At 43.7% G+C, this 12048-nt stretch overlaps 1 long non-coding RNA gene across 1 annotated transcript in view; it reads right to left on the minus strand.

Annotated features, from left to right (window-relative positions):
• LOC309555271 overlaps positions 1–12048 on the minus strand; it is a 610536-nt gene that overhangs the window by 134210 nt on the left and 464278 nt on the right. The gene's annotated exons all lie outside the window — the stretch shown is intronic.

Genomic DNA, 12048 nt, shown 5'->3' on the forward strand with positions numbered 1-12048 from the left:
AGAACTCTTTGCTGAACATTTTCATTACAAGGTCATTATTTCTAAAATCAAGGAAAGCAAAATGTAGTAAAAGGCAGGATTTTGGCTGTATCTCATACAGTGAAACATAGCCTGGGTAATATCTGTCTTTTTATTGTTTTTGCATGCAGCTTTTGTTCTTTTAAAAGACAAAATACATTGAATAAAATACTCTGCATTAGGATAATAACTGATTAAAATGAATAAATGAATACATGGCCTCGTTTTGTTAATGCAGAATCCTGTGAAGATTGGGAAGTGCAAGCATCATGTGGAAATCCTATTTTTTTTTTTTTTTTTCCCAAGGATTTTAACGGCAGACTCTTCTTGTGCTAGCCATACACAATACAAAAAATCGTTTAAACTCCTTTTAGAAAAATAAAAACATTCGGCTGTGAGAGCAAACAATAGTGCCATCATGTAATGACCGATTTAAATCATTCAATTGACATAAATGAATCAGTTTTTTCGTTTTTTGTTTTTTTTTTTCTCACATTTACCTAGTGCAAACAGTTTGGGCGAGAAACACATTAACCTTTTCGATTTATTGTTAATTTGGCAAAAAAATTCCAAACTTGTCCATTTTTTTCGGCTCAAACATCACAACTGATTACCGATTTGTGCCCATTAACTGGCCGAAAAATGAACAAACTGTCCAAATGACCGAATTTCGGCAGATTTTTCGTATCGTGCATGGCCAGAGATAGATTGTGTTCCTTGGACTCTTTTTAAATTGTGTTCCTTGGGTCGTACTTGGTTGCATTTTTTAGTTTTTGGACTGTAGTTCCTGTTCAATTAGCAGCAGTTTTGCCACAAATGCCCTTAAACAAGTAGCTAGTTTGCAACAATGGACAAACTACATCACCTGTTGCTACTACTGACTGCTGCAGTCATTTTGATTTCAAATGAGCAACACATTAGAGCCTTCCATAAATCAGAAGGTTTGTGTCACTTTCGTCAGACCCCAAAAGATTAAGGGTTTAAAGTAGGAACTCCAGGTTCTTTCACATGTAAATTATTTGGGCCCAAACCAGCTTTTTCAACTGCTAAACAAAATGGCAGTTGAATGTGCTGTAATGGACTGTAGTAGCAATGCATGCAGTGAGCAGCACTGTGTTCTGGCAGCAGTACGGACGACTTCCCTTCTGCCAGAATTAAAGATTTGGGTTCAGTGATTCTCCTGTATTCATAAGAAGCCTTGTATATCCATGAATACAAGACTTGCTCTAATTTAGCCTAGGTGGAAAACCTGATTTCATGAACACGTACAAGGATCCCGCTCATTGGGTGTCGGTTCCCTAGACCAGCCCTGATTCTTTTTGCAGTCAAAATGCATTTTACCCCTTTACTGCTTACCTTCTCTCCAGCACATCTTATAGTTGCAGGCACTCTGTAGTACATTTAACAGTTCACAACTCGCTGAGAGAATTCACAGTGCAGAACGCTCTCCTTCTCATAACTTTACATACAGTGATCACACAATCTTCCCTGGATGTTAAAGTCTAGAATCTCAGGTGTTACACAGGGTGTTCTTCCTCAATAGACCCAAGGGCCACTCTAAACCAAGCCACGGGACCCAATAGTGTCCTCATTCACTGGCCTGGCCTGGCAATTCAGCCCTACAGAGTTTCACTACAGCACTACATTATTACTTATAAAGGGTGTTCTTCCTAAGTGCCCTGGGCTCCACCCACAGCTAGCATATTAAGGGTCTCCACCCATTACATCTGTAATGCTGCCCTCTAAAGGAGGTGCTTGGTAATTTTGAGTTCTCTGTTCTGCACCTCGACTCTAAGGACAACCTCAGCCCCTCTGACACACCTGGTTGAATGAAAGTCACTGCAAGCACATATAGTATAAGGACAAAAGTATAGCTATCTTTATCCTGGCTATGGGTTGCTACCAGAAAACAGACACAAGACCGTTTAGTGGTAAATTAACTCAATATATTGGTACAGGTTGGAATACATTTTTTGGTTTGAGCATAAATGAGTGCACAAAAGGTACAGTAGATGCGGACACAGTCTGCTAGACAGAGTAATAGCTACATGGTAATGAAAAAATGACTTAGAATAGAGTTCTGTACCAGTAGAATGAAAGCAAATTCCACAATAAATGGTGTATATAATCATTAACTGCAATGTGATTAATGCTGCAACTGGGTTAGAGTGCACTCTAAGAGAATGACTAGGCTATGGTACAGCATCCCCTGGAGCCAAGGAACATAGTTTTTTTTTTTTTTTTGCGTAGCAACTGTATAGGGGCAGTCTTTAGTCCTGACTCCTCAGTCAGCTAATGTTGGGGCTCAATGGTACTGTTGGCTTGCAGCAGGATAGAGAAGCCCTGCAGGCAGTACTAGGAACTACTACTGCATAACTGTTTTATAACTCTTAAGGGCTCAGCTTCTAGTTGCAGCAACAAATCATGGCCGCAAGAACCCCCCACCAGACCCAGCAACATTGCAGCAGGGGTCCCTCTGGTTGGGTGTCTGCTCGCTTTGGGTTGCCTGGGGCATGCCTGTATTCTGGTGATGTCTCAGTCCCTCAGCACACGGGTTATGACTCTGTACTCTTCAGTCCTCTGCACAGAAGAGCTTTCAAGTGGCTCAGTCTTTTTTTCTCTGGGATGGTCCTCAGATCATGGTCCTCTCATTCTCTCTCCCCAGACTGGATAATGATCAGATTTGCTTGGGAAAGTTCTTCTCTTTCCTCCTTTATTTGTCTTGTGGGGGCTATAGCTTAAACCCATAGCCTGCAGTGCATAGAACTCCTCCCGTCTTTTAGGGGGGATGACTTATTCACTTTTCTCTCTTTTAGCTCTGAAAGTTCTTCCCCAACTGACTCTTTCTGTGGTAATAAAGGTGGCTGAGAAACCTCTGTCCTTTGCAGTCAGGGAAAATGAAGGGTCTTCCTAACTTGCCATGGATTGACTCTGGGTTAAAAATTCTGGACTGTCAGGCATGACAATTCCAGTATCCCTCTATCTGGATGGAGATGTGGCAGACTTGGACAGTGTAGATTGCAACAGCCAGTCCATGTACACATGTTCCTTGCTGCTTTCCCCTTCCATCTGCATCTGGTGGGAAAGAGTAAGATCTGGTCACTGGGAGTGATCTTTTATAAGGTGGTTTGGGTAGATTGTGGATCTGGTTGTTGAGGGTTCACAAGCTGCTTCTGCTAGGGGCAGTAGGTGATTGACAAATTTTTACTGGGCCTGTTCTTCCTTCCTTCTTCCTTCTGGGCGAATCTGGTAAACTGGTAATCTAGGCAACTGCTTACAGATGACATAGGGCTGCGATTTCCACTGGTCAGATAGCTTATGCTTCCTGGGGATGCCCAGATTCCTCAGCAGCACTCTATCACAGGGTTTTAGGTCCTGCACCCTACTTTTTTCTTGTTTTGTTGCCTCAGGTGTCTGAGTCTTGGCCTTCTTGTTTGTTGTTTTCAGATGCTTCCTTAAATGGTCCACATATCCTTTTATGGAATGTCATCAATGTTTTGATCTGAGGATGTGCCAAATGAGCCTTCCACTTATTTTCTGTGTCTCGCCTGTTGGAGTTTTTACAACTAGGTGTAGATCAACGTTTGGCTATGGGCACCATCAAGGGCTAGATTTCTGCCCTGGCCATATTTTTCCAAAGTCTGTTGACAAAGTCCTTGGTTCCCACTTTTGTGCAGAGGGTTTGCGGTCTGGCTCCTCCAATGCGATCCCTGATACCTCCATGGGATCTCAATTTGGTACTGTCTGTACTTCAAAAGCCTCCCTTTGAAAATTCTCGTGGACTTCCTCTGCTCACTCTGTCGCAGAAGATGGCCTTTTTGGTCGCTATTGCTTCTGCGCATAGGGTGTCGGAGTTGGCTGCGTTGTCCTGTCAGTCGCCTTACCTGGTGGTTCACAGGGACAATGTGGTGTTACGACCCTCTCAGGTATTCCTTCCTAAGGTTGTCTCAGGGTTTCATTTGAATGAAGATATTGTGTTGCCGTCTTTGTGTCCTAAGCTGAAACACCCTAAAGAAATTGCTCTACACTCCCTGGATGTAGTTTGGGCAATTTGGGGTGTAAAAGCAATAATCCCAAACCAGGCGCTCCTGGGGTGCCTGTAGGGTGGAGGGATAGACGTAAGCCTGTGAGGTTTCCCAGCGGTTGTTCTGCTGCTAGCCAACGAGCATAGGAAGGGTGCTGATATTGACAAAATTACATGAGGAAGGCAGCGCATGAACCACACCGGGATGCAATGGATAAAGGAGTCAGGTGAACATCCAGTATAGAAAGGGTTAACAGTTTATTGGTATTGATAACCAGAAAACAAAGTACATAAAATGCTTACATCCCCCCTGGGCTGGAGTGGACAAGGGCACCTCGCAGCAAGCAACACGAGTGCGAGGAGGTCAGTCTCCCAGGACCGCTGAGCGGTGTGTGCACAAAGCCGGAAACCAGCCGGCGCGAGGAGGAAAGGACTCCGCTGTAGTTCCGGAGCGGTGACATCAGCCGGACAGGTGACATTTGTGGGGGAAAACACCAGGAACCAGGGTTGAACACAAGCTATATGGTTGCTACGACTAAATTTCAACCATGCACGTTATCAAGTCCCAAGGACTTGTACAAGTACCGTACTGGTGTCCCTAGCATAGGGAACAAACTTTTCAGCAAGAGGGAGTTTATAGACATGTGGCAATTCACTAAAATTAGAAGAGAAGCGATTTAACCTTAAACTGCGTAAAGGGTTCTTTAATGTTCGATTGGTAAGGATGTGGAATTCTCTTCCACAAGCCGTGCTATCAGCAGGGAGTGTTGATGCTTTAAAAAAAAAAAACTATTAGATGGGCACCCTAATGACCACAACCAGAAACTTGATTTGATTTATCTTAAACCCAAGTGAACTTTTTACTTTAAAAACCAAGTCCATCCAAATAAAATTAGTCACAACCTGAGCTTGTCCTTTGCCAGGATGCTATAAAGAAGGATCCTGTGTGGAAGCAGTGGTCTTTCTGCAGGGGACTGACACACTCTCGTCTAGATCTAGTCAGACTAGGAGATCTCCAATCAGCAGGGAGAATGTATTTTGGTAACTGCAGAACTATTGATCTGACTCGGCAGTAGGTGTGCCTGACCTCTGCAGAGAGACTAGTGCTTACAGACAGGAAGTGTGTCCTTTTCTACAGGATGCTGGCAGGAGGTTCAAGGTTTAAAAAATGTTTTTCGTCCAATGTAAGTATGTACACTATATTGTTAAGTGTTTTGACACCTGCCTTTACATGCACATGAACTTTAATGACCTCTCAGTCCGTAGGGTTTAAAATTTAGTTGTCCCAACCTTGGCAGACTTACAGGTTCAACTCTTTTTAGAAGGCTGTCCACAAAGTTTTGGAGTGTGCTTATGGGAATGTTAGACCATTCTTCCAGAAGTGCATTTGTGGGGTCTGGCGATGTTGGACGAGAAGGCCTGGCTCGCAGTCTCCGCTCTAATTCATCCCAAAGGTGTTTTGTTGGGTTGAAGTCAGAACTCAAGTTCCTCCACCCCAAACTTGCTCATCCATATCTTTATTAATCTTGCTTTGTGCACTGGTACACAGTCATGTTGGAACAGGAAGGGCTCACCCCCAAACTGTTCCCACAATGTTGGGAGCATGAAATAGTCCAAATGTCTTGTTATGCTGACACCTTAAGAGTAACCTTCACTGGAGTGAAGGGGCCAAGCCCAACCCCAGAAATACAACCCCACACCATAATCCCCTCCTCCTCCACCAAATGATTTGGACAAGTGCACAAAGCAAGGTCCATAAAGACATGGATGAGGGAGTTTGGCAGGCCAGTAAAGTTCCTCCACCCCGGAGTCCTGAACTCAAACCGATAGAACAGCTTTAGTACAAATTAAAGCAGAGATTGCGAGCCGGACCTTCTCGTCCAACATCAGTGCCTGATATCACAAATGCACTTCTGGAAGAATGGTCAAACACTCCCAAAGAGGCACTCCTAAACCTTGCGGACAGCCTTCCTAAAAGAGTTGAAGCTGTTATAGCTGCAAAGGGTGGGCCACTTCAATATTGAACCCTATGGACTAAGACTGGGATGCCATTAAAGTTCATGTGCATGTAAAAGCAGGTGTCCCAATACTCTAGACAATATAGAGTTTATCCCATGTCCATGCAATCATCCTGGAAGCTGCCATTCACTTTAGTAGTCTGTGCTACTACAGAGATGGCGGTGTTCTTCTCGCTCCTGTGCTAAGCACGTTCCTTTCTGCATAGTAACCAGAGGAGATTGCAACAACTTCTACAATGATTTGCACATTCCACTCAGTGTGAGGTGGAATAAGAGTAAGCAATTTCAGTACAGGAGTTGAGCCTGTATAATGGGGATGTGTAAAGGTAAGGATGAAGTTCAACTTCAACCACTTGCCAACCACCCCACATACATGTACTGAAGGCGGCGGCTCTGTTGCGTGAAATCATGTACAGGTACGTCATTTTGTGCAATGGGCCTATGGCGCGCATGCATGCCGCCAGCGACCAGCTCCTGCTGTGAATGGACACAGCGGGAGCCAATCAGTGGGTCTGGCTGACTTGATGTCCGCCTGGAACCCAGCGAACATTCCAAGTGGGGTAGAACGGCGATCTAGGCATTTAAACAAGCAGATCGCCGTTCTGTCAGAGGGGATCTTTCTTCCCACAGTTGAAGCCCTCCCCACACAGTAACCATTAACCACATTTAACCCTCATGGTCACCTCTGATTTTAACCCCTTCCCTGCCAGTGTATATCAGTACAGTGACAGTGTCGCAGTCACGCTAAAAATCATTGATCGCCGCCATTACTAGTTAAAAAAAATAAACTCCATAAACCTATCACATAGTTTGTAGACGTTATAACTTTTGCGCAAACAATCAGTATAAGCTTATTGGGATTGTTTACCAAAAACAGGTAGCAGAAATTTATTGGCCTAAACTGATTAAGAAATTTTGATTTTGTACCTTTTTTTTTTTTTTTTTTTTTTTCTTTTGACTGAAATATAGCAGAAATTAAAAAAAAATTTTGTGTTTTTTTTTGTTTTTTTTTTTTCAAAATTGTCAGTCTTTTTTTAGCGCAAAAAATAAAAAATGCAGAGGTGATCAAATACCACCAGAAATCCCTCTGATAAAGACACCGTGCAATTGTCAGTTAAAGCATCGCAGTGCCATATCTCCAAAAATGGCCTGGTCATGAAGGGGTAAAACCTTCCAGGGCTGAAGTGATTAAAGAATTGTATCAATTGCCATGTAGACATTAGCCAACTCAATTTGAATGTTCAAAAAGCTACAGCCTTTTTTGTGAACAGGTGACATTTCTATTGATCTGCCAGATAACTTGTTTGCAGATCTATTTTCTCTTATTACTTCCTGCAATTATAGGTGGGTTGGAATGAAAAATTATGCAACTGAAGTTTTAGTGTATATTGTGTGGTCTGTCACCACAATGAAGTATAGAGGGTGGTATTCATGAGTAGGGATGGGCCAGACGACCCCCCCCCCCCCCCCCGTTCGCACCAGAACTTTTGAACATTTCGAAAGTTCTGAACCAAATAACGAACCCCATTAATATGCAAATATGCAAGTAATTGGGCATATAATGGTTATAGGGTCTGGGTATTGCCCTGGGGGACATGTATCCATAAAAAAGGTTGGAAAAAAAAACGTCATTTTTAAATAAGCGGTGATTTAATGATGCTTTAAGTGAAAGCATAAAAATGAGAAATAACAATAAAAATAAAAAGATTACTTTCATAATAGGGCCTGGGGGTCCCCTTAGTCTACCTGTAAAGTGTCACATTTGTACTCTGTATAGAAGCTGCTGCAGCAAGAATTGCTTTTATAAAGCCAAAAAAATGAAATTTTCCCTGTAAGCTTTCTTTATTTTATAAACAACGGCTTGGGGAGCCAGTCTGTATGATGAGGCTACAATGTAGAGTACTGGGAACAAAATGAGAGATTTTTTAGTTGCATTTCTGGTGTCTCTTCTGTATACTTCGGATAGAAGCAACAGGTGTGAAATTGGTCACTGAAGACAACTTGGCAATACACTGTGGCTGGGGGAACATGACTGCCAATTTGTGTACCAGTGTTCTCCCCTCTCTGTAGGCTCATGGTCCCATCTTCCTCAACCTCAGAACCAACATTTAAATCTAGTAATGGCTGTGCATCGTCAAGGAGCAAGTGGCTGACGCTGTGTTCAAATAACTTAGCTGATTCCTCCATGCCTGATGCTGGGGATATGGCAGAAATAGCTGTGGACAAGGAGGCAGGTTTAGCCACTCTGGCAGTTGCAGTGGACTGCGCACTAGTGTCTGCTTGGGTGACGGAGCATGGTTTAGTAATCCAGTCCACCACCTCCTCTGCATGCTGTGGCTGGATAGCATGGGCAACATTACTAAACGGAGGAAATGGTGCCCTGCCTGAGAACTGACCACGTCCACCTTTGCCTGTGGACACATATGCTGCTGTCCCCCTCAGTGCCTTAGAAATGGGGCCCCCCAGACATGATGGAAAGTGCTTATTAACAAAATGTAATACAGATGTGGAAATGTGTATGTGGATGCACTTTATTGAATGGAAAGTGGTGCTTGGTAGTGATCGGCCGATATCGTTTTTTTAATCTCCCTGGCGGTATGATTCTTTTGGATTTTAGCTGCTGAAAGCGGTACCATTATTTTGCATGTAATTCTTGTGAATGAGCAGCCCAAACCACATTATATATAATGTGTGTGTGTATATATAATGTATACAGTTGGTTTGGGCTGCTCATTCACAAGAATTACATATATAATCATGTATATGTGTATGTATGTATGTATGTATGTATATAATATATACATACATACATAAGTACAGTAAAACTGCAGGAAAGGGCACTGGGGGGCAAACTAATATTTTTTTTTTTTTTATTTTTGAATAGTATCAGTGTGTTTGGTGTGTTTTTACATTTGAATTTGCCGCCGGTTCCACCCCCCTGCGAACGTCACGTCACAGGAGACGGAAGCCGGGGCACGGAGACTATCGGGAGGAAGATCCGCCACGAGACACCGCCGGGACACATCGCTGGATCCCGGTGACAAGGTAAGTAACCTCTCTTACAGGATCCAGCGATGCTTCTGGCGGTACCCCGAGTGTGGCTCGGGGTTACCGCTCTTGGCTCTGAAATGTAACCCCTAACCACGCTCGGGAATACCGCTAAGAAGGTTAACGCCGATACCAATATGTTGGTCATCGGATATCGGTATCGGACGATATTTTCGGACATTACATTTTTTTTATGTCTACAGGTACTGTGGTGGAGGGAACCCTAACCCCTCCTCTGCACTTAAAAGCATTCAAAATGCCAAGTTTGGCTGTTTTGAATGCTGTAAGTTTTTTTAATTCAGCGCCGCTAGTACCTGGAAGTGATGTCATGACATCACTTACTGGTACTCAGCGCCGAATTAGAAAAAATAGAGACCCGGTCAGACGGCGGTGGTGCAGGTAGGATGCCCGGGTCTCCTGGTGGGACGGGAGACCCATGGCGAGCCACGGAAGGCAGGGGGAGGGGGGACGTCCCCTCCTGCTCCTTGCAATGACAGCTGAGTGGCTTCTCAGCCACATCGGTTGTCATTACAAGTCAGCCGACCGTCGGCTATGTACACCGGTACCGGGGTGATGCCTCTAGCTGCAGGCATCACCCCGGTACATGCACTTTCCCTAAATATCGGTAAGATCGGTAAATCCAAAGGCCGATTCCAATATATCGGGGAAAGTGCATATCGGCCACCGATATATAGGTGTTGCCGATAATTTGTCAATCTCTAGTGCTTGGTACACTTTAATCTGAGTACTTACTACACAGGCACACTACAATATACTGCAGTAAAACTGCACTAATGCACAGAAATATACTGTGTTAAACATGCAGTACCGCACAGACACTTACTGGGTTAAAGTGCACATAATGCACTGAAATATACTGCATTAAACGTGCACTAATGCACTGAACTATGACGCAGTAAAATTGCCCTTACAGAATAAACTGACACAAAAGTAGAAATGAATGGTCGCACTACACTCACACTGACCTATCACTAGATTCACACTAAACTTGATAGTCTACACTGACAATTGAATAAGAATAGCACACTAACTCTCTAGTAGCACTGAACAGAGCCCTGTTTTATCTCTCTCTAAGCCAATATTGCACTACAAATGGCCACTATAGAAAGAATACTTTTGTAGTGTGTGGGTGGGACGAAGAGCAATGAGCCATGATTGGATAGAGTCATTGTTACTTTCTCTAATCATGGCTCTGACAGTGCTCTGTGCCCTGATTGGGCAAAACTGTCATTGCTTCAGCCAATCGGGGCTTCCAATGCACTGTGTGGCTGCGCAGTTCATGGTGGGATTTCGGTGGCCTGAACAAAAGGTCGAACGCCCCAATAATTCGGGTGTTCATCAAATGGGCAAATAACCAATGTTCGGCCCAAACTCATGCTATTCATGAGTAATAGAGAAATGCTTTCTTCTGTAACTTTTATTGGCATTGTCATGGTGTTACTGAAGTACATGTCAAGGTATATAATTGGGCCATGGACAGTTTTTTTTTTTTTTTCCCATGTTTTTTAAATTTCACCCAAAAAGTGAAAATCCACCCCTTCCCCAACCCCCCCCCCCCCCCGCCACTAACCGAGTTGCAGGTTTCTTGGGGGAAGAAAGGCAGTGAATACTGATATTTATCAATACCAGCTTCCGCTTCCCCAATGCTCGCCTAGGCGAGGATGATGCCACTTGCCCTGCCATATACCTTTCTGCAGCCTCCTGGGACACATCACAAGTCCCACGAAGCTGCAGGACTATCCACACAGCGTGCACCTAGCTTGCACATGCTCAGTGGTGATCTCACTGTGGTTCCTCAGGAAGCCACTGTGGACTCCCATATCAAAGATGGTAGCATCAGGAACCCACAGCTTGTTCATAAGTACTGGAGTCCAGGCACTGGTAAGCATCTGATTTTAAGTCTGCAGCTAATCTTTTGTAGCTACTGACAGAAAGTGATACTAAACGGAGGAGTGTTATTTGCAATAATTGTAGTCCTAATTTAAATCTTGTATATCCTGGCACTGCATTTTTGTTTTTTTGTTTGCTTTTTTAAAAATCCTCTAAGAACCTTATTCTTGCAGTTTTGTTGTTTGGTCACATGATCTTTCCCCATTCTTTGTCATCTGCAGTGAAAGTTATTTGGGAGGGGCTTCAATTACTCTGTTGATGTATGATCTGCGCAGATTGGTGCTGTGCCAGTCACATGACTAGGGTCATTTTCAGGGTCCTTTCACACAGGCTTTAAGCCTGGTGGTTCAGTTTTTGCTCAGCGGGAATCTATCCGCTGATCCCTGCTGAGCAGGCCGATGACAGGTCCGTCTCCGCTCACTGTGCTGAGACGGACCTGTCAGAGCCCTGCTCTCCTCTATGGGAGATCAGGTGAAAACTGACCGCCTGTCCCGTTTTTTATCCAATCCTATGCGATCCGATACTCCAGACGGATGGAAAATAGGGTCTCCATCTGTCTGGATTTCATGGACAGGATCGGATAGCAACAGGTGTGAGCGGACAGGTCACCGCTGACATCCGTCGCTCCATAGGGATGCATGGAGCATCCAATCAGGTCCACCTGAAAAAAATGTCAGGCAGACCTGATCGGAAAGCCTGTGTAAAAGGACCCTCAGAAGAGCGATTCAAATTAGATTATGAATATCAACTGTTTTTTACAGCTTCCAATAAGTCTTTATTGAACAACAGATGTGTAATGTTGTGCGTTAATATGGTGTAGGCTGTTTCAAAGATGAATAAGACTAGCTTTGGTTTTGTTCAGACGGCATCTGCATCCAAGGATCTTTTTTACTTTACAGGTAGTAGCAATTACATTAGATATATTTAATACTGACATAATAAAATGTAGGTTTTTTGTGAGTTTCTATGAGTGAATGTAATTAATTAGACTATATACACCCCCATAGTGTTTAGAAATAGGAAGACATG

The sequence above is a fragment of the Pelophylax lessonae genome (assembly GCF_965119305.1).
Source record: "Pelophylax lessonae genome assembly, chromosome: 4".
NCBI lineage: Eukaryota > Metazoa > Chordata > Amphibia > Anura > Ranidae > Pelophylax > Pelophylax lessonae.